At 43.9% G+C, this 24479-nt stretch overlaps 1 protein-coding gene across 17 annotated transcripts in view; it reads left to right on the forward strand.

Moving 5' to 3' along the window:
- The window catches only part of LOC126416640 (CUGBP Elav-like family member 2), a 764867-nt gene that overhangs the window by 324788 nt on the left and 415600 nt on the right, over positions 1-24479 (forward strand). The window lies entirely within an intron of this gene.

Below are 24479 nucleotides of genomic sequence, written 5' to 3' on the forward strand. Positions count from 1 at the left end.
GTTCGTGATTGTTCGTTGGCGTTTGTTCGGGGCGGACATCTCATGACACCCGTTCAGGTTCATCGTTGTCCGATTCACTCAGGGTTTTATATATATTACAGAAGGCAGCTAATCCTCTGACTGGACACGCTGAGCTGCCGTGCCTGCACCAACCGAGCTACCCCACCTCGACTCACATCCTGACCTCACAGCTTCACTTTGACCAGTTGCTTATCCTGTAGACGGTGGCTAAGCCGTATCTCCCCAAAGGGCTTCGCTCCAGGAGTGCTAGTCCCGCAAGTTCTGCAGCAGAACTTCTGCCAAGTTCGGAAAGCTGGAGAAGAGGAACCGGCGGAAGTAACGCTGCGATGACTGGTCGTGAGTCGTGTTCGAGTAGCTCAGCTGGCGCCGGCAGCGTGTTCGGTCAGAGGGTTAGCTGGCCTGTGTAATAAATAAAACTGAGTTCATGGATTAACGATGAACTCGAACAAGAATCATGGAACGTCCGCCCCGAACAAGAATCATGGAACGTCCGCCCCGAACAAATATAACGAACACGAAGCAACAAAATGAGATCAACCAAAAAAAAAAAAGTCGGTAGAGAGCTTGCTCGCAGAGGCAACAGCCCCGAGTTAGAGTCTCGGTCCGCCACAGTTTTAATCTGCTGGGATGCTTCATATGAGCCCACACTCCACTGCAGACTGAAAATTGGTTCTTGAAACAATCAACAGTCGTCCCAAAATCGTGTTCTCAAATCGATAAACGATCTACAGGTCCACACGCAAAATCATCCACACGTGTAATTAATTTACTTTCAACTTGCTTATACTGAGTGACAAGGGGGCGATCTATAAATATTCAGCTTCGAAGAAGACAACTTCTCACCCAAAATCGCATTTGTAAAAAGTTTATTCAACAAATGCGATCGTCGCTGAGAAGTTGCTTCCTTCAACTTGAATTATGTTATTTTCACACTCAAATAAACAATAGAGAGAACTTTCCTAATAGGTAATTGGTTTGAATTTCTCCCCAGACTTATCCCACAAAATAAACTGCTCAGCAAAACTTTGGGATGGTATGGATAAACTAACAGACCATGTTAAGAAATCGGTGGAAATGAATGAAAGTGTGGAAGTACGTTGACAGTGGTCTCTCTGAGTCGTGCACAGAGAACTGGACGTCGCATAGAAGTAGATATCCACGATGTAACAAAGCAGCTTAAATCACTTAACAAAGGAAAGGCCTCCGGTCCAGATTGTATACCAGTGAGGTTCCTCTGAGTATGCTGATAAAATAGCTCCACATTTAGCAATTATATGCAACCACTCGCTCACAGAAAGATACGTACCTAAAGACTGGAAAATTGCTCAAGTCACACCAATACCCAAAAAGGGAAGTAGAAGTAATCCGCTGAATTACAGGCCTATATTACTAACGTCGATTTGCAGTATGGTTTTAGAACATATACTGTATTCGAACATTATGAAGTACCTCGAAGAAAACGATTTATTGACATATAGTCAGCACCGATTCAGAAAATATCGTACTTGTGAAACACAACTAGCTCTTTATACTCATGAAGTAATAAGTGTTATCGACAGGAGATGTCAAATTGATACAATATTTTTAGATTTCCTGAAGGCTTTAGACACCGTTCCTCACAAGCGTCTTCTAATCAAACTGCGTGCCTAAGGAGTATCGCCTCAGTTGTGCGACTGGATTCGTGATTTCCTGTCAGAAGGTCACAGTTCGTAGTAATACATGGAAAGTCATCGAGTGAAACAGAAGTAATATCCGGCGTTCCCCAAGGAAGTGTTACAGGCCCTCTATTGTTCCTGATCTATATTAACGACATGGGAGACAATCTGAGTAGCCGTCTTAGATTGTTTGCAGATGATGCTGTCATTTATCGTCTTGTAAAGTCCTCAGATGATCAAAACGACTTGCAAAATGATTTAGATAGGACATCTCTGTGATGGGAAAAGTGGCATTTGATCCTGAATAAAGAAAAGTGCGAAGTTATTCACATGAGTACTAATAGAAATCAGCTAAATTTCGATTACGCGATAAAGTCACACAAATCTGAGGGCTGTAAATTCAACTAAATACTTAGCGATTACAATTACAAATAACCTAAATTGGAACGATCAAATAGATAATATTGTGGGTAGAGCAAACCAAAGACTGTGATTCATTGGCAGAACACTTAGAAGGTGCAGCAGGTCTACTAAAGAGACTGCTTACACCACGCTTGTCCGCCCTATTCTGGAGTACTGCTGTGCAGTGTGGGATCCGCATCAGGTGGGGCTGACGGATGACATCGAAAAAGTATAAACAAGGGCAGCTCGATTTGTATTATCGCGAAATAGGGGAGATAATGCATCAGACATGATATATGAATTGGAGTGGCAATCATTAAAACAAAGGCGTTTTTCGTTGCGACGGGATCTTCTCATGAAATTTCAGTCACCAGTTTTCTCGTCCGATTGCGAAAAAAATTCTGTTGGCACCCACCTACATAGAGAGAACTGATCATCACGATAAAATAAGAGAAATTAGGGCTCGCACGGAAAAATTTATGTGCTCGTTTTTCCCGCGTGCCGTTCGAGAGTGGAACGGTAGAAAGACAGGATGAAGGTGGTCCATTCAACCCTCTGCCAGGCACTTCATTGTGAATAGCGATCGCGTAGATGTAGATGGTCAGCGTAACAATAGCGCTAAATGGGGCTGGCCCCACAACACGAGGCAGTTTAAAGAATAGAAAAAAAACAATACTCGTCAATCAGAGTGTAGTAATGGTCCATTGTTGCGGTGTTCTTCGTTAAAATGTGGTCCGGAGTCATTTTGGATTACTCCACATGGGGAAGACTCAACGGGAAGAAAGACGAAGTGTGACGAGTGTAGCGCAGGAGGTCTGCGTTGCTCTCAGCATTGTTTCACATGCTCGGGCAGAGTTTCGAACCACAGCCCCTGCTGCCTGAAGGACAGGAGACGATCGGCGACGGTCCACTACAGCTCCAATGACGGCTACATTGTGCAACAGGCAAGAACGGACCCGTGTCAAAATTGCGTGGGAAAGCATCCACATTTAAAAGAACTTGGAGGCACGCAGTCGCACGTTCCACAGCGGTTTGGCGACTCCGTGTGGGTACTATCTCCGCCCGACCATCAGTATGATGTGTTGCCTGACACACCCACATCGGCAGCATAGTTTGCGATGTGAAGGTCCCTTGGAACGAGAGTATATTCGGCGAATGGACTGGCCTGTCCGTTCCCCCCGACTTAACTCATCGATCACGTGTTGGATTCGTGAGGGAGACGTACGTCAGCTCATCTACATACACCATCGAACATGCAGCAGTTGTCAGCAGCGCTGGTGGAGGAATAGTGCGCCCTTCCACAAGAATTCCTTACCTACCTTGCTGACAGCATGGCAGCACGTTGCAGAGCGTACATGGCCACCCGGGGCGATGAAACACCCCATTAAGAACCGTGTCCTGCCTTTTGTAATGTCTAGCGGACATGTCGTTTAGCTTTCTACGCATAACCCAAGTTTCATCGAGCTGTGTTACTCGGCAGTGACACATCATGCGAAAGTTACTTTCTAAGTTACGTTCTAAATTTTGCACGCCAGTGTGCATGCTCCACACGACCACCTTGGCTTCGTGCGGCGGCCCGTGTTCACCTTGGCTCCATTCGCTTCCTAAGGACGCTACTCCAGTCTCGCTCTATCGCCTGCTGTTTCGCGACCTTCGCACGGAACTTCGCGATAGTACCTCTGTGTACACTGACGGGTCTCGAGCTGAGCGTGGTGTCGGGTGTGCTTTCGTCACTGGTACCGACGTTTTTCGGTACAGGCTTCCGTATAAGTGCTCAGTATTTACTGCAGAGCTCTTCGCACTGTATCAGGCCACGCAGTACGTCCGGCGACACAGGCTTTCCAATAGACACTCTCAGCGCCCTTCAAAGCCTCTGTGCTGTGCACCGTCCATCCCGTATTGCAATGGGTCCAGATGGAGCCACTCTGATGTTTATGTGGGTTCCTGGTCACGTCGGTCTAACAGGAAACGAGTTGTGAGGAAAGCTTACCTCTTTGTATGAAATCGGTCCCATATATGGTTAAACCAAATCTAGCTTTGTTTTTAAAGTTCAGAATGGCGAAACCTTTCTCCCAACACTATGGAATAATCCGAGTGGCTTAACAGGAATTAGACCAAGACAAAACTGAAACCGTATCCCTACAATTGATATAATGCAGCCACTAACTGTGCGTGTATACTGAATCATCTTGGAATCGAGCCCACCGTACATTATATCTAAAGATGAACGAACCTCTGAGAAGTAGCACAGGCCACACAGGGGAAATATACCTGGCGTTTCGTCTATTCCTAAAATAGACGTGTAGAATATAAGAAGAAAGGCCTTGTACGCCTTGTGGCCTAATAAATGCCACGTACACCAGCAACGTACGTTGTTCCGTCGTTCGTTCTTCGTATAATGGATGTTCGATTACGGAGGTAGTCAGCTGTTAGTGTAAGACATGAACGCAGCGGGGTCTACTATGACACAGTTCCAGCGATACCGAAACCGACTCACAACCAGTCGCGAAATACATATCTGCGTTGCAGTCAATTCAGACTGCGGCGGCCGCAACTGCAAATGTCACCGCAAATAAGTCACACGACGATGGCCGCTAGTACGCTCCAGGAAATGGATGCATACCCTGGTGGCTATTTGGGCACCTCCTATCGCGTTATTGAAATATACGTTGCGCTGGCACCCAAATACGAGTACAACTGTTTACGTCGCATATTGGACCTTAACTGTGATTTTTAGAATCCTGAGTTTTTTGCTTTTTTTAACTCTTTAACTGCTTGCCCCTCCTCTCTCTCTCTCTCTCTCTCTCTCTCTGTGTGTGTGTGTGTGTGTGTGTGTGTGTGTGTGTGTGTGTGTGTGTGTAGCGTACTTTCTCGCTCAACTTCGGTTGAAAAAATACGGAATTTCTTGTGGGACATCGGGAAATATTCTCGCTTCAGCCCCTATAGTATACGCTGTGGTGCTCAACGTAGCCTTCAAAATGGCGTTTGTAACGGAGGTGTTCAAATGGCTCTGAGCACCATGGGACTTAACATCTATGGTCATCAGTCCCCTAGAACTTACAACTACTTAAACCTAACTAACCTTAGGACAGCACACAACACCCAGCCATCACGAGGCAGAGAAAATCCCTGACCCCGCCGGGAATCGAACCCGGGAACCCGGGCGTGGGAAGCGAGAACGCTACCGAACGACCACGAGATGCGGGCAACGGAGGTGTGTTCCGAGCAGAGAGCTAACATTGCGATTCCTTTGTTGCCATTCCTTCGGCGGAAAACCAGAGCATTACAGATTTTTTTAGGTGCATGCAAAATGTCGACGGAGACCTGGCACTAAACAAAAGCACGGTGAGTCGTTGGGCGAGGCGTCTCTTATCATCGTAACGAAGTCGCGCAAACCTGTCAGATCCCTCGCGTGCCGTCTGGCCGCACCCATCTGCGACTCCTGCGATGTTTGAACGTGCGGACAGTCTTAATCAAGATGATCGACGGATGACAAGACACCTCGCTGCTCAACTAGACGCCTGTTGGTAGTGCTGACACGCTCGTCCCAACAGCTGGCGTACTCAAAGGTGTGCGCCCTGGGTTCCTCCCCGCCTAGCGGGAGACCATAAAACAACAACAAAAGACCTTGGCTACGAAGTCTTTCGCGACGTGTTTCTTGATTCAAAAGCCTCTCGGTGTACATGCCAGCTATGCACTTAGCAACACCTGGAAGAGTGCACTGGATAAAGAAAAAGCGCAGAGGAAAACTTCCGAAACTTTACCTCCTGTTCAAGGTATGGCACTGCAAGCAACACGGGATAGAAACATCATCTGTGGAAGCAGAGGGCACCACTTCACTACACGCCATATCGCTGTTGCTATGACGTATTCCAGCCAATAAGAAGCCGCCCTTCGCATATAAAAGTGGGAACCTCCGACGGGGAGGTCGAGCCGCGGGCACACGGCGAGGAGACGCACACTGAGACACCCCCACTTGCTGCGGCGGAGACTGAATGCCTGCCGCTCCCTACGGAGGACAGCGTTCAGCCTGTGCTGCAGAAGATCGCCGCGTCTCTTCGTGACGGGACATACCCGCACCTGGACAACCCCTAGCCATTTACTCCACCCGACAGGACGAAACCGGCCCTTCCTCACCAGCCTTACGGACCAGTGAGGAACAACAAGGCTCTTAGAGGACTGGTATCGAGGAAGGACCTGACCATCATCAACCAACACCCTGTCTTCACGCCCACGGACTGGGAACACATCTTTGAGGTCTCAACCCGGGGCGCGGCGGCTGGGGAAGTACGTCAGGAAATCAAACAGCATCCAGCATACCAGCAATTCCTGGAGCTCGAGAAGAACTACACCGTGGAGGGAATGAACCGATTCATTGATCAGAATCCAGACTTCATACGCATATTATGCCGTCTGGACAATCCGTAAAATTCCCACGGATACGATGACGCCAGAAGACCTACCAGCAACCGCCAACTTCGCCAGTCTAAAACCAGCGAAGTAGCCAGAGGCCCACCCCTTCGAGAGGCCACACTGACGACAACAGAGCAGTCAAAGGAGGAACAGCAGCATCGCTGCTTAGCCTCCATCACCTCCGGACAGAGGAAGTCCGTGATCTAGAAGACTGAGACTGTTCACGACAGTCAGTTTTAGCCCTGACGACGACCGTGGAGGTAGTGGTCGAAAGCTTGGAGTTTTATCCTGAACTGACGCGGCATGTACACCAAGAAACTTTTATTCAACGAAAGACCTTGACCAATTTTTTTTTTTTTGTCAAACATCGTCGCAGACTATGAAACAGTGATTCATCTCTTCGAACCGGAAACCAAACGGTTATCAATGGGGGCTGCCGCACCACCTTTCCTCCGAAGATACGAAGTCACACCCTCATACTGTGATGTCATGGTGACGGGCTTGTCGGACTGTGAAGGGTTGTCCTGTTTGATGTCCCCTCCCCCCGTCATGGTGCAACGATCTACTCGGAAGTGCACTATGCCACCCTTGGGAAATTGGAGGAACTACTTCAGCATGTTCGTCGCCACGTAAATGCAAACGAACTTCTCCTTCTCCATGACAGCGCAAGGCTTCACCCAAGTATGCGCACCCGAGAGCAGCTCACAAAACTTCATTGGACCGTTCTTACTCTTCGCTCCTACAGTCGTGATTTGGCACATCGTGCGTTCAATCTCTGTGACCCAATGAAGGACACACTCCGCGGGAAGCAGTACGTGGACGATGGGAAGTTCATTGATGCAACAGGACGTTGGTTCCGACGTCAATCAGTCGAGTCATACAATGCGGGAGCTCCCAGTAAGCGCACTGAACGGAAATAATGTTGAAAAATAGGGGTTTGTAGCCAAAAGTGCGGGGAGTGATATGGTGCCTTGGAATCCTTAATAAAACCAGCGTGCTTTCGGAAAATATGTGTTGCGTTACCAATTGAACGCCTCTGGTATAAATTTCGATGGTTTAACGGAGCATGAATACACGATTGACATGGCGTGTATTGAAAAGTTCTTGCTCGTACTGATTACTACATTAATATGACTCATAGATACCAAAAACCTTTTATTAGTTGCCTTTCTCTGCTTCAGACGGAATTGCATTGCAGAGACGTGTTGCGAAGCATTTGGAGATGAGAAAGTACGGATTATCACAAGCAAATGTAGATATTGAGGACGTCGAGGCCGTTGTAGCTCTTCGTCTTTCAGCATCTCATGATTGGGAAACTCGTTCTTATCGTTCTCGCGTTTGCCTTCTACGAGTGAAAATTATTGCAAAGAGGACGACGACGACATATAGTGTTCTCCTACAGTTTCAGCAATGATAAAGTTATAGGCGATTACTGTGTACGTACATGGGCAATGCATTTGTCTCGTGTTTCTTGCAGTCCTAACGTTCGCTCGCTGCTGCGGTGTTTGGCCACAGTCTTTGTAGTATTGGTTACCATTTCTTCCTTTCTATGTTTCTCCCATGTTTCGTCACAAGATGAAACTTCTTGGAGGAAAAAAATGACGTTACTTACTATCGTTTTCCAACATTTCGAGTGTTATTTGTGTCTTCAGGTCGTCATGCAGTATTTCTGTTTCACTCCCTGAAAGGAACAGTCACTTCAGCCTTACTTCTTAGCTATCATACAGTTAATTATTGTATCGTTTAATACGTCTGAAAAAAGGTTAATCCTCAAAGCAGCGGTTTGCGTCTACAACTAGATGCTTGTACGAACATTGCCGATTGCGGAACCAGCGGGGGCGGGCGCGGGCGCGTTTGATTTAGTAAGTAATTATTAGAATAATTACGTTCTGCGGCAGCCCGTATGGCGCGCCGGGAATTATTGATTTCGAGGACAATAACTCTCTCGCGCTTAATAATACGTAGTTAGTTTCTACCTGCGTTGCGCGCCCTAGCAACTCCGCATCGAAATGAGTTACAGCCGCTGGTTGTGTCATTAAGCCGGTCGCATTAACATCGGCGGTGCAGCGTTCGTATGACGCACACACGGCAATTTGCCGCGACTCGGATCGCAGGTAGTGGGAAGTACATACAGGTGAAATACGAGAACGTTACCTCGCGCTGAGCTGAGCGACGATACAGCCAAAGCCCGCTGTCTGCCTCTCCGAGCGCGACCGATGTGTGCGGCTGTTCCGTTGATTCGGATGACCTGCACTGTTACTCGGTAGGGGGCCCTTTTCTAATTTTAACACTGGACTATTAATAGAATAAAACTTTTAGTCCTCTTTCTTCCTGTAAATTTGCCCGAGAGACTTATCTGGCAATTTGTGTAAAAATGATAGAACTTTCGGCGAAAGTGCAAAGTTGTAGTTCTGGTTTTAGGAAACTGCAAAAAAATCATCATTTTTTTTTTTAAAGATTCTGTACGAAGAGAGTGTGCTCACAGTGAATGCAAATGCCTCAGTATGATCTAACACCACAGAAACCACGCAAACAGCCTGCAGTTCCGCAGAATACTGGAGAGCGATGCCTCTACACAGCTCGCTGTAATCAATCCCCCAGAAGATTTATTTTTGTTCATAACGTTCATCTGATAGATCTCGATCTAAATTCTCTTATCAGAATTGAGCACATTATCACACTGATGCCCTCTGTGAAGACTGTAAGTGAATTGTATATACGAAGCTATTGACTGCTACTAAATTTTTAAATTAGTTGCAGCCTGTGTTAGGTGAGGATTGAAGGAATGTTGTGACTATAAATGTGTTGTCACTTTGATTTACCATAGCATTTTAAACACCATGCTAAATGAATGGCACTGTATTTCTTACAATAGCTTTAAAGAAGAGAATTATGTGATTAAATAGCTAAGTGAGTACTCTCATTCTTAGGCGAGAAATTGGAGTCTGAGTTCAATCGTCACTCATTCCTAAGACGTTCTTTTCGTCTCTTACCACTTCTTTCACTTCTGTTAGTGATTTGTGCATGAGGAATATATCAGATTCAGCCGTAGTTGGAGGCCACGCCGGTCGTTGTGGCCGAGCGCTTCTAGGCGCTTCAGTCCGGAAACGCGCGACCGCTACGGTCGCAGGTTCGAATCCTGCCTCGAACATGGATGTGTGTGATGTCCTTAGGTTAGTTAGGTTTAAGTAGTTCTAACTTCTAGGGGACTGATGACCTTAGAAGTTAAGTCCCATAGTGCTTAGAGCCATTTGAACCATTTTGGAAGTCCACGTTAAGCTGTAGGTCCCTTTGGTACCTCGGTTCGAGGGTCAGCGAAAGACAACGGTATACCACAGCCACTGTGGCCATGCCTTATAAAGTACTGCAGTGTTCAAAACCAGACGAAGGGTCGAGGATAACTGTGTAGTTAACGTTTTAAACATATTTCTTACTAATGTCAGTCAAAAAAAAATCGTGAAACCGCTGGGATAATATACAGGGTTATTACAAATGATTGAAGCGATTTCACAGCTCTACAATAACAGTACTATTTGAGATATTTTCACAATGCTTTGCACACACATACAAAAACTCAAAAAGTTTTTTTAGGCATTTACAAATGTTCGATATGTGGCCCTTTAGTGATTCGGCAGACATCAAGCCGATAATCAAGTTCCTCCCACACTCGGCGCAGCATGTCCCCCAATGAGTTCGAAAGCATTGTTGATGCGAGCTCGCAGTTCTGGCACGTTTCTTGGTAGAGGAGGTTTAAACACTGAATCTTTCACATAACCCCACAGAAAGAAATCGCATGGGGTTAAGTCGGGAGAGCGTGGAGGCCATGACATGAATTGCTGATCATGATCTCCACCACGACCGATCCATCGGTTTTCCAATCTCCTGTTTAAGAAATGCCGAACATCATGATGGAAGTGCGGTGGAGCACCATCCTGTTGAAAGATGAAGTCGGCGCTGTCGGTCTCCAGTTCTGGCATGATCCAATTTTCCAGCATGTCCAGATACACGGTCCTGTAACGTTTTTTTCGCAGAAGAAAAACGGGCCGTAAACTTTAAACCGTGAGATTGCACAAAACACGTTAACTTGTGGTGAATTGCGAATTTGCTGCACGAATGCGTGAGGATTCTCTACCGCCCAGATTCGCACATTGTGTCTGTTCACTTCACCATAAAGAAAAAATGTTGCGTCATCACTGAAAACAAGTTTCGCACTGTACGCATCCTCTTCCATGAGCTGTTGCAACCGCGCCGAAAATTCAAAGCGTTTGACATTGTCATCGGGTGTCAGGGCTTGTAGCAATTGTAAACGGTAAGGCTTCTGCTTTAGCCTTTTCCGTAAGATTTTCCAAACCGTCGGCTTTGGTACGTTTAGCTCCCTGTTTGCTTTATTCATCGACTTCCGCGGGCTACGCGTGATACTTGCGCGCACGCGTTCAACCGTTTCTTCGCTCACTGCAGGCCGACCCGTTGATTTCCGCTTGCAGAGGCATCCAGAAGCTTTAAACTGCGCGTACCATCGCCGAATGGAGTTAGCAGTTGGTGGATCTTTGTTGAACTTCGTCCTGAAGTGTCGTTGCACTGTTATGACTGACTGATGTGAGTGCATTTCAAGCACGACATACGCCTTCTCGGCTCCTGTCACCATTTTGTCTCACTGCGCTCTCGAGCGCTCTGGCGGCAGAAACCTGAAGTGCGGCTTCAGCCGAACAAAACTTTATGAGTTTTTCTACGTATCTGTAGTGTTTCGTGACCATATGTCAATGAATGGAGCTACAGTGAATTTATGAAATCGCCTCAATCATTTGTAATAGCCCTGTACAGATTGCTACTGTAGATAAATATAAGGAGTATGTCGAAAGTAATGCAAAAATTGGTGTTGTACTCACATTACGGACGACAGCAGTACAAATGACTGTCCAGAGCATCCAGATTTGTGTTTTTCTTGGTTTTGCTAAATCGCTTAGGGCACCGCTTTAATGACTTTGTCACCTATGGGGCGTAAAACCTCAATATTCATTTTTTCTTCCTGTACCGATATCTAATGGAAGAGAAGTTAGGAGCAGACATCCAGTCTCCTACCCCTGTAGTGTCTCGGACTAGAAGAGGTCCACAGTAACTGCTGCCTGTCGTTAAGAGGCGACTAAAAGGACTCAAGCTTCCACGTTGATGTCTTGCGTATTATCAGGAAATGGCTGAATATCAGTTCACATGGCAACCTCTCCCTTAATCTTTTTGGGTAATTATTAGGTTGGTGCATAGCGTTTGTCCATCAGTTTAATAAACAAGAGATACACATAACATAGAATTTTTATGGTTGCCTCTGCTTCTGTCACCCCTCTTTCCAACTCGAACACAAGAATATGTCGGAAGGAGGATATAAGATGAACATCAACAAAAGCAAAACGAGGATAATGTAATGTAGTCGAATTACGTCGGGTGATACTGAGGGAATTAGATTAGGAAATGAGACACTTGAAGTAGTAAAGGAGTTTTGCTATTTGGGGAGCAAAATAACTGATTATGGTCGAAGTAGAGAGGATATAAAATGTAGACTGGCAATGGCAAGGAAAGCGTTTCTGAAGAAGAGAAATTTGTTAACACCGAGTAAAGATTTGTCAGGAAGTCGTTTCTGAAAGTATTTGTATGGAGTGTAGCCATGTATGGAAGTGAAACATGGGCGATAAATAGTTTGGACAAGAAGAGAATAGAAGCTTTCGAAATGTGGTGCTACAGAAGAATGCCGAAGGTTAGATGGGTAGATCACATAATTAATGAGGAGGTATTGAATAGGATTGGGGAGAAGTATGTGGCACAACTTGACTAGAAGAAGGGATCGGTTGGTAGGACATGTTCCGAGGCATCAAGGGATCACCAATTTAGTATTTGAGGGCAGTGTGGAGGGTAAAAATCGTAGAGGGAGACAAAGAGATGAATACACTAAACAGATTCAGAAGGATGTAGGCTACAGTTTGTACTGGAATATGGAGCAGCTTGCACAGGATAGAGTAGCATGGAGAGCTGCATCAAACCAGTCTCAGGACTGAAGACAACAACAACAACAACAACATGTCGGAAATGTTCAGATTTCTCCACTTGGCACTCCATTTTCTAGCGTCCACTGCTCCACTCATCATCTCGAAGTGACAAACTTACAAAATTTAAACACAGATAGCGGTAGTGTACAACAAATAAAAGGTGACGATCGGTAAATAAACCCGTACCGACCGGAATTCCAACACCAATACCCAAAACAAAAACGCTACGAACTTAGGAGTGCGTCGCGCGGGGAGGGATGTATCGCCAGATATCCTCAAGGCTGTAGTCCCTTGACAACACAGGGCTAGCGGTGCTGGTGCCTGAGCTGCACGTATGCCGAAACGTAGGTGCCTGACCGATCAGGGACACTGGGACTCCGAACAACAACTACTGTGCCAGGCAGCGTTTGCAGTGGCGCGATGGCGCCCATGGGGAGAACCTCCGATCGAACTGAGCGGGATCAGACCCGACGATCCGGAATGAAAGGATCAAAGTCAGCCGTACAGATGGCCGTGCCAACACAACCGACTCAGCAGACACGAAACAACTACTGAATGCGGAGACCTAGAACATTTTGGCATTTCCATCTTTGGCCACGCCGTGGGATGAGAATCAGCCAACAAGAAATGGAGCGAAACAGTTCGCCCAGTTCTTGGTATGGTACAGAAAAGATGAGAAATCCGTTGCAGCAACAAATCCACTGTTTCTTGTTGAAAATTTGGAGCGCAGGTTTGAAGATGTTGCTGCAATAGAGAAAATGAGAAACTGATCTCTGTTGATCAAAACTTTCATTGCTTTGTCATTCAGACACTTCTGGCCTTCAGAATAACTTGGGGCTGTATCAATTTAATCTAGCGTTTGGTGGAAAAGTTTTAATTGAGAAAGTTGAGGCTGTGGCTTATAGTTGAGATGTGAGATCTTGATTTTTGCCTTATGCTTGGACTCATATTCTCCCGCTACACTGAAGGACCTATTTGTGGGGGGTGCTGAAGGAAGATAACTGAACGCAGACCTAGCACCCCCTCCCTCTTATATGCGTAAACTGTCCAGAACACCCCCACGCTCGTTCGCCCACATGTTCAGTTTTCAAGAGGGGGAAGAAAATACAGGTATATAAAGAGCTTGACCATCTGTCATATCAAGACGCTAAGAAAAAGTTTGAAGGAGTCCACCCAGCCATTATGAAATCACACTTGTAAACAGTGTAACAAAGGTCTGGCTTAGTAACAAAATTCCGAAATTGTTGAGGAACCGGAGACTGTTGCACTCTCGCTTCAAAAAAGAACGCACAAATGACGACAGGTGAAAGTTAGTAGGAATTCTGTAAAAAGATGAATGCATGAAGCATATAATTTCCACCGTCATACCGTAGCAAAAGACCTCGCTGAAAACGCGAGAAATTCTGGTCTAACATAAAATCGCTAAGCGGGCCGTAGCTTGTATCCAGCCACTCGTTGACTAGTTTGGTGTGTCAATAAAAGGTAGTAAAAGGAAAGCCGTAATTTTAAATCTCGCGTTTAAGAAACCGTTCATGCAGGAGTACAGTAGAAACACAGCGTCGTTAGACTGTCTTACAGAGTCCCGCACAGAGGACGTAGTAACAGGCATCCCTGGCGTAGACAAGTAGCTGAAAGAGTCCAAAACAAGTAAGTCGCCAAATCCGGGTGGAATTCTAGTTCGGTTTTATAAAGAGTACTGTACAGCATTGGCCCCTTACTTGGGCTGCATTTATCGCGAATCTCTAGCCCAGCGCAAAGTCCCAAGCGACTGCAAAGAGGCGGAGGTGACTCTTGTATACAAGAATAGTAAAAAAATGGACCGCAAAACTATAGACCAATAACATTGTCAGTTTGTCGCAGAATACTTGAACATATTCTCAATTCGAACATAATAAATTTGCTTAAGACTGAGAAGTTTATGTCCACGAATCTGCACGGTTTCAGAAAGCACAGCTCGTGTGAAACTCACCTTGGCCTTTTCTCACATGATACACTGCAAACTATGGATGAAGGGCAACAGGTGCGTTCCATATTCTTACCTTTACGAAAATTATTTGACACGGTGCCCCACTGCAGACTTTTCACGAAGGAACGGGCATACAGAATAGGTTCCCAGATACGTGAATGGCTCGAAGACTTCCTAAGTTACGGAAAGCAGTATGTTGTCTTCGACCGCGAGTATTCATCAGAGACAAGGGTATCGTCAGCAGTAACAGAGCGAAGCGTAAAAAGACCGCTCCTATTCTGTGTATACATAAATGCTCTGACGGACAGGGTGAGCAGGAATTTTTATTCATTTAGTTACACGTCAAGTTCGTTGGACCAAATTGAGGAGCAAATCTCCAAGGTCGTGGAACGTGTCAAAACATGAAATTACAACATAAAAGTAATAACATATAAAAATAAATGCTTACTAACCCGAAAAAAAGGCTGCCCATAAGCTTAAGTAAATGCAATAAACAATACAATAAGAATCAGCTTAATTTTTCATGTAACTTTTCGACAGAATAGGAAACTCTCCAGTTTCGATTTGAAAGCGCGTGGATTGCTGCTAAGATTTTTGAATTAGAGTGGTAGCGTATTGAAAATGGATGCAGCAGTATACTGCACACCTTTCTGCACAAGAGTTGAGGAAGACCGATCCAAGTCCAGGTTTGAGTTCTGCCGAGTATTAACCGAGTGAAAGCTGCTTATTCTTGGGAATAAGCTAATATTGTTAAAAGAAATGACAGTAATATATATATATATATATATATATATATATATATATATATATATAAAAAGAGAGAGGCAAATGTCAAAATACCCAGACCCGTGAACAGGGGTCGACAACAGGTTCCCGAACCGCCCGTTTCCAAGCCAAAAATATTCTTTTAGAATGGGAAGAGTTACCCCAAAATATACCACCACACGACATAAGCGAATGAAAATAAGCAAAGTAGACTAATTTTCTTGTCGAACGATCGTTCACTTCTGATACCATTAGAATAGTGAAAATGGCAGCATTAAGTCTTTGAACAAGATCCTGAACGTGGCCTTTCCACGACAGCTTACTATCTATCTGAACACCTAGAAATTTGAACTGTTCAGTTTCACTAATCATATGCCCGTTCTGGGAAATTCAACTGTCAGGTTTTGCTGAATTGTGTTAGAAACTGTAAAGGCTGAATCTTAATGTGATATAACGATAGTTTATTTTCTATAAGCCATGAACTTAGGCCATGTACTGCACTATTTGAAACCCAGCCAATGTTGCACACAACATCCTTTACTACCAAGCTAGTGTCATCAGCAAACAGAAATATTTTAGAGTTACCCGTAATACTAGAGGGCATATCATTTATATAAATAATGAAAAGGAGTGGCCCCAACACTGATCCCTTGGGCACCCCCACTTGACAGACCCCACATGACAGCCGTTATCAACATTGTGAATACTGACCTTTTGCTGCCTGTTGCTAAAGCAAGAGGTGAACCAATTGTGAGCTACTCCCCCTATTCCGTAATGGTACAACTTCTGGAGCAATATTTTGTGATCAACACAATCAACTTAAATCAAAAAATGTGTCAAGCGTTCGAAACCTTTTGTTTAGCCTATCCAGTACCTCACAGAGAAAAAAGATTACAGCGTTTTCAGTTGTTAAACGACATCTAAAGCCGAACTGTACATATGATAGCAAATCATGTGATATAAAATGATCAGTTATCTCTGGGTGTTTGCTGATGGCCGTTTTTATGTACGGGAAGGTGTTTTCGTTGAGTGGCTGTAGGATCATACAAGATGACTTGCTCAAAATTTCTAGTTGTGTGATAAATGTCAGCCAACTTCAGATGCAGAAATTTGTGAGTTTATGCATATAAGGAGGCAAAACAATCCCGTGACGTACGAATACAGCATTAGCAGTGTGCTGCTCGACACAGTCATGTCAGTTACATATCTAGGCTTCACGTTGCAAAGCGATAAGTAATGGAACGAGCATGTAAGAACTGTAGTAGGGAAGGCGGTCGACTTCGGTTTATTGGGAGAAATTTAGGAAAGTGTGGTTCATCTGTAAAGGAGGCCGCGTATAGGACGCTAATGCAACCCATCCTTGAGGGGTATTAGTATAGTCTTTGGGATCCCCACCAAGTCGGATTAAAGGAATACATAGAAGCAGCTCAGAGGCTGACTGCTAGATTTGTTACCGGTGGGTTCGATCCAGATGAAAGTATCACGGAAATTCCTGGAGGGAAGGCGAAATTCTTCTCCAGGAACGCTATTGACAAAAATCAGAGAACCGGCATTTGAAGCTGACTGCAGAACGACTCGGCTGCCACCAACGTACATTTCGCGTAAGGAACAAGATATTAGGTTTCGTATGAAATCATATACTTCGTCGTTTTTCTCTTTCTTTTTTTTTCCAAGTGGAAAAGGAAAGGAAATGATAGAGGGTACACTTCGCTCATGCACCATCCGGTTGCTTGCGGAGTTTATATGTAGATGGAGACGATACGGTCTCAGACACCCAGTCCCGGCCCTAGCCACGTGGCAAAGCCTGTTTTTCAGTCAAGGTGCACCCGCCCACTCCCCCCCTCCACCAGGATGAAAAAGACCAGCAGTTTAACACTGACGAGTGGCTCAAAGAGCCCGAAGTTGCGATTGTGGGAAAGATAGGCCGTCTTCCATGCCATAACTCAAGACAAGGAAATACTCGCGGAAGCCGAAACCTCTCAGGAACAAGAAGGTAAAATCGAAGGTGAAGCCGAATTCTGATGTCCCGGTCGATCCGGTCCGCGCTCCCCCTCCCCGAGGTAGAAATTTGCGCGTACTGACGAAGCAGCACACATTCATGTAAAGCACGATTCAACAGCAAAGAGTAAGAGACGATTAAGAAGTTTTCGCTTGAGGGCTTTGCTGCAGTGTATGCGCAACGTAAGCGCGCCACCGATGGGGATATGTATGCACAGATACGGAGCCAAGGGATTAATGTGGGATACATGTCTTACCGACGTGCGTGCAATAAATGCAGAAACGTAAACAATGGCGCCGTTATTACAAAATGCGTCCAAAAAAGACAAGCGAGCTGTTACTCCTTTCTTGCTGCCGAAGGGCAAACACTGGTAGATATCCCTCGGAGAATGAAGACTATGTACGGCACAGTACGCCTGTGGAAAGTCGCAGTTGCGGAGGTGCGCAGAGTTCCGTGCTAGAATGGAGAAACCGGCCGATCTGGAAGGTCAGCCTCATCCATTACGGACAAGTGGAAGAAACTCCTGATATCTTCCCATGCGATTATCACGCTTTCGGTCCCTTGAAAAAGCTTTCGTGTGTCTACGATTCCTATCGGACGAAGACGTGCACCGGGGAGTTACGGACTTACTCGTGCAGCAGGACACGGTGCGTTACCAAAATGGTATCTTCAACCTGGGGCGTCGGTAGGATGGTTGCTCCAATACTGTCGGCAATTTTCCCTCATTCGTATACGTATTCCGGATTGCACGGCCTTCGAACGGAAAGTTTTCGCTCCCCCACCCCAATAATTACTCCCGTTTCTCCTTCGCTGCTTTCCATATACGAATCTGCTCCACTATCGCCACCTAGCCGATGTCCGTCAAGTAACGGCTACTTTGCGTCTGCGTGGCAGTTCAGGGGCAAAGTTCCTCCTAATGATGTAAATTACAGATCCTGCCGTAAAAATCAAATTAATATCGAGAGGGCGTCTGGAGAACTCCTCGCGCTTACGCCTTAGGATGCAGATCGTTCGATGAGCAAGTGCGTCTAAACGATGGCTTAGAATCCGTGGGACTTGGTGTGCATTTGATGTAACGTGTCAAATAGCCTGAAAGTTTGAAACATGCAGCGTCAAGTTGGAACGCATTCTGACGTGTCGGTTAGCGTCCAGAGACGTTAGAGTGAGGTGTTTGAACTGTACGTCCCGCATCGTGGGTTTCGGACAGTGCGTGAAGGTTAAGTTCTGTTTAAAATTGCAAAAAAGTGCCAAAGAACCTCATGAAATGTTGAAACCGATTTACGGCGATAATGCTGTAACTCTGAAGACTGTTAACGAGTAGTAAGAGCGATTTAAAAACGGAAACGAATCGGCAGAAGATGAGAACTCTCGTGGCGTCCGTTAACTTCGAAAAGAGAAGGAAAGTGTGCGAAGAACGGCAAAAATTGTTCGTTCATACAGGCGAAGAACTTAGTACCTCGTACGGGTCCGTACAAAGCATTTTAAAAGACTATTTGGAAATCAGACGAGTGAGTGCAAATTTTGACTCCAGGCTTTTGAGTTACGAACAGAAGGAAAATCGTGTGTCACTTTGCATCGAGTTGAAGGATCGTCTTCATTTAGATCCTGACTTCATGACCAAAATTGTAACTAGAGGTCAAACACAGGTCTATTCAAAATCCTATTTGGAAATCTGCTCCTTCTCTTTCCATATTGAGGGCATATGGGATCAGACATTGTAATTCTGTCAGAGACAGCAAAGGACTAGGAAGAGCAGTTGAACGGAATGGACAGCGTCTTGAAAGGAGGGTACAAGATGAACATCAACAAAAGCAAAACAAGGATAATGAAATGTAGTCGAATTAAGTGGGGTGATGCTGAGAGAATTAGATTAGGAAATGAGACACTTAAAGTAGTAAAGGAGTTCTGCTATTTGGGGAGCAAAATAACTGATGAGGGTCGAAGTAGAGAGGATATAAAATGTAGACTGGCAATGGCAAGGAAAGCGTTTCTGAAGAAGAGAAATTTGTTGACGTCGAGTATAGATTTAAGTGTCAGGAAGTCGTTTCTGAAAGTATTTGTATGGAGTGTAGCTATGTATGGAAGTGAAACATGGATGATAAATAGTTTGGACAAGAAGAGAATAGAAGCTTTCGAAATGTGGTGCTACAGAAGAATGCTTAAGATTATATGGGTAGATCACGTAACTAATGAGGAAGTACTGAATAGGATTGGGGAGAAGAGGAGTTTGTGGCACAACTTGACTAGAAGAAGGGATCGGTTGGTAGGACATGTTCTGAAGCATCAAGGGATCACCAATTTAGTATTGGAGCGCAGCGTGGGGGGTAAAAATCGTAGAGGGAGACCAAGAGATGAATACGCTAAGCAGATTCAGAAGGATGTAGGTTGCAGTAGGTACTGGGAGATGAAGAAGCTGGCACAGGATAGAGTAGCATGGTGGGCTGCATCAAACCAGTCTCAGGACTGAAGACAACAACAACAACAACAACAACAGCAACAACAACAACATGGGATCAGAGTTCGTTCCAAAGGTAACAAATGTAAACGCCAAATTTTACAAGGGCACACCGCACCGTTTGCGAAACGATGTGCGAAGAAGGTGGAGACCAAAAGAATGTGCCAATGGCTTCCTTCTTCATCATGATAACGCGCAGTGCAACATCTCACTTTTGATTCGCATGTTTCTGGGAGGGAAAAGTGTTCTTGTATGTCCACATCCGCTGTACTCACCAAATGTAACACCAGATTTAACACAATGCTTTAAGGAAAACGATTTGACACCATTCCTGATATGGATGGGGCCACGACAGACCAGTTGAACGTGGTTCCAAAAGAAGCGTTCCGGATATGGCTCCAGTCATGGATTCAACTTTTGGATAAGTGCATTGCTGGCCAAGGACAGTACTTCGTAGGAGATCAGGTCACATCCTATTTAAGCTTGTTACTTTGCATCCGATAAAGTTATTCACCATATTTTTTGACGACACCTCGCCCACATCATATCTCTTGGAGCAGCTGTCTCCAAGCTTCCTCCTTCTGGGGTACTTCGGTGCCCACAATCCTTCGTGGGCCAGCAAAAACACATACAGCAGGGGCCAACTAAGAGAGCAATAATTTTCAGGACTCGAAGTATGTCTTGTTAACACTGAAACTTAAATTTCAATACAGCACACGTAGTGCACTCAGCCATAGATACTAATCGGTAGCCCGAGCATACCACCGTTGATTCAGTGGAACATCACTGACTTGTGCGCCAGTGCGTTCTCTCTCTCTCTCTCTCTCTCTCTCTCTCTCTCTCTCTCTCTCTAACGCGCGCGCGTGTGCGTGAGAATGCTTACACCTGCAATTCTTCAAATGAAAAAATGAAATCGGAGAACATGCTCGTGGTCATTACAACTACGCGTCTTCTCGTGTCGAGAAAATTATTTTTTGATGAGAACTGTGAAATGGTATGCACACAGCAAGTAATATTGATACTGGCCTCGACACGCATCCCAATGTCTGTGCTGTCGCAACCAAAGCAGCAAAATTTGACCGGAGAAACGAGAGTAGGGATTTCAGTTTCGCCGTGACGTTAGAGGAGACACATGTTGAGCTGTACGAAGTGCATTGCAGCGCAACCTATGAAAATCCAAAGTAGTTACAAGCAGCAGTGCTTGCGTTTAGCACCGCTGAATCAAACTCCTTTTTTCGTTCGTGTTAATGAGATTCTTAACGAACTGCTAGCAATGCTACGGTGAAAATCACGTTGCTGTAAAGACGGTATGGCACGTTAAATAATGAATGTTCCTATGCTGAGAATATCTAAAACAGACTGCAAACTCCGAGGACAGAGGGGTTATTCGCATTCATTCGTGTGAAAAGCGGCTGCTTTTAATCGAACTGCCCCATTGCTCGTAACACATAGGTTTGCCGTTGATAAATATAAATAAAATAGTTAACTTCGCCAGTCAAATGAAATCTGTGCCCCAGAAATAATGAATCAAGTGACAAAGTTTCTTTTTATGAATAATAATCTTCCGCCAAGTTGTCACAGTGAGAGCAATAGAAACTGCTTAAGTTCATATTGGCCCTGCAATTGTGTAAATTAGTTATTTCTCGAGTAACTATTTTAAGCCCCGTCAGAAAAGCACATTGTATGTTTATGCACTACCCGCGGAGTGTTTTTGCTCAGGTCCATTTTTGCATTATCGAGTCAAGGAGGCAAGTAAAGCCATAGACAAAAATTGTCAGTTCACAAAACAAGATTAGCGTAAGATAGTTTTATCAGGTGGGAAAGTGAGGACTACAGCGTTTGGGGACTTCCGGAATATAACGCTGTTTGCTGGGACAAACTGATCTGCAACCGGTTCTCGTTTGTACTTCTTCAACGATCATTTCAAAAAAGAGAAAAAAAATGCAATAAATTGCTTTCTCTAATGGAACAATCCAGCCCGTAGTAGCGATATCTTGCAGGGATGGGTTGCTATTCCCTAACCCGAAAATTTGTATTGTTGGAAAAAAAGTTTCATCACATCAGAAACTAATGGAGCTCTTCAGTAATTTACAGTTTGACAAAACCAGCTTCCCTGTGGATGAAAAAATTGTCTCTGTGGACCACGTGCTTAGTCGCCCAAGCAGACTGTTTAAGAAATAATGCTGCTTTCAAGCGTTATTTATTGACTAAACAAACACTGTTTTTTGCCTTGTTTCGCAATCGTATTATTAATGTTATTGCACGACCTAGGTTTCCGGTTATAAGCCCATTTTCAAGTACATTACAAATTCCCAAAGATGATAATGAACAGTTAAGCATGATGACAAAGCGAAGATAATCATCTCAACTTCTTAAGGTATCGAAGTTCCCGTCAGTGACCATTTTTAATAAATTATATACATTTACGCAATTCAGCAGTTAGACTACAATGTAGTTGTTAAAAAAAAGGTCATTGACGTAATTGTACATTAAGCTATGGATCGACACCTTAAGAAGTTGAGTTGATTATCTTTGCCTTGTCATCATGTTTACATGTGCCTTATCATATTTTGGGAATCAAACTTAGGTTGTGCAGTAACATCAATAATAAAAGTGTGAAACAAGGAAAAAAAGTGTTCAGTTAATTTACAATGTTTCACCAAAAACCCACAGTTGATTCAATTAAAATCATTATTTATGGCATTTTTTTCGCTGCTTTGTTTGTCTACCGTCGTTTCTGATCATAAGGGCTGTCACGCAGCGTAGCTTTTATTTTCGCAAGATAGTATTTTCCTCATATTTCTACCTCTGTTAACACCCCTCATGGTTATTGGGCTCAGATGTAGTTCGGTATGAATCAGAGCTAGTCTAAAGTAGTGGAAAATACTCAGCAAATTTTGAAGTTTCATTTTTGTGCAACTTCTATGCATGTGACTGTCATTTTTGACACTTCGGTGTCGACAAAACTACTTTAGTTTTCTTTTTATTAAGCTGGTTTGTCTGTGATAACCAAGGTTACAATCTTTCTCTTATTGACAAAATTTCAAATGGAATAAAAGCTAAGAGCAACACACACACACACACACACACACACACACACACACACACACACACACCAACTAACTCTGTGTTGCTAATATAAGGTTCTAAAAGTAAGACTAAATATCCTGCTCAAATATGCTGCTGGGCCCGTTCTAGGAAGCCTGTCCTCTACGACAGCAAACATCTTAAAAACTCTAAATATCAGAATAAGTTTCTTCACAAACAAAATCTCTAACATCAGGCAATTCATCATATAGGTAGTTTAATCATACCCATAAGAAATTTGGTATATTCAAACTAGTAAGTGAATCCTGCCCACAGTACTACATTGGTCAGAGAGGCAGAAGCTTGGAGATAATATTTAAGGAGCACCTCAGTGAAGTTCGGACAAACAACTAGAGTAAGTGATCTTTGCTGCTCACATTGCTGAAGAGAGACATCGTGTAGAAAGCAATCGAAACAACCCACACACAGTTCACTGTATAAACAAAGGCTAATATTAAGAACATCCTTGAAGAAACAGAAATATTCACAAATAAAAACATATCATCACAAAACTTTTTGGTGACCAAAGTGAATTAACTAAAAATGCTTTCTTAAAAAAAAGCTTCTAAAAGCTATTGTCTCTTACGACACAACAATAAATTCCGCCAGTAGTTAATACAAATAAATGCCTCGCGTATTTCTAACAAATAAATGCCTCGCGTATTTCTAACAAATTATGTATGTAACTTACGTTCAGTATAAAGGGTACTTTTTATTGAAAAACTTTGTCACATGTATTTTTGAAGAATTACTACGTGTACTTGTCTTCTGCTGCACATAGATTATTTATCTATTATTGCCAAAAACGTAATGATTAGAATGTTACCTTCTACCTCATCTGACACCTGCTGCAAAAATGTGTATCTTTGCTTAGTAGCATCTTTTTATATTATCAGTACCTATAAAACACTAGAAGTGTATTTGAAAACGGATTGTTCGGTGTATAAAAAGTTAATCTTGACCCACATTTTAATGTATGTTTTACTGATAGTGTTTTATGACTCTGAGATACGTTTACCATGATATTACTGCGTGTGACAAGGAAAATAACGAAAACACAACTTTTGGAAGCTACCAAGACAAGTTCGCAATGCGTACTGGTGCTAAACAACCATTATTCACTTTCAATGTTTCATTTACCTTCATTGATTGTATGGATATTTATCTGTCAATAAAGCAAGCAAAACAACCGATGTTTCATTAACAGTCCATCTAGAAATGCAGCAGCTTGTTGATGTTTCGGTAATGGCACCGATCAGCAAAATGCGGTGAACGAAAACATCTTAAAATTAGTGGTTGGTAGCAAATCTTAAAACATAGACTTCTCTTTATTTAATTTCTTTTACAGCAAGAAAGTTCGATTAACTAAAAAGAAATCTAATACAAGCAGGTTTCCTCGACGCTTAACTTACGTTAAGTATCTATCACAAAGCAAAATTTTACAGCTTTTTATTCCGGCTAAAGCTTCGTGTAAAGTGAGCTGTAGCGACGCATTTCCGTAATTCTTTATAAGACAGAACTGTCTTCCGCGCGGTATCTGCTGTGTACAAAGAAGTGTTAGTTCGGAATAAAGTGTATTCTCAAAGTGAACTAATGACAGAAATAGCTTTTATATTATTCTTGTTCATTTGCTAAATAACTTCATATTAAGAATTCAGACTTTTGTTTACCTTTGTTTGAT

Source organism: Schistocerca serialis, chromosome 8 (assembly GCF_023864345.2).
Source record: "Schistocerca serialis cubense isolate TAMUIC-IGC-003099 chromosome 8, iqSchSeri2.2, whole genome shotgun sequence".
Classification (NCBI taxonomy): domain Eukaryota; kingdom Metazoa; phylum Arthropoda; class Insecta; order Orthoptera; family Acrididae; genus Schistocerca; species Schistocerca serialis.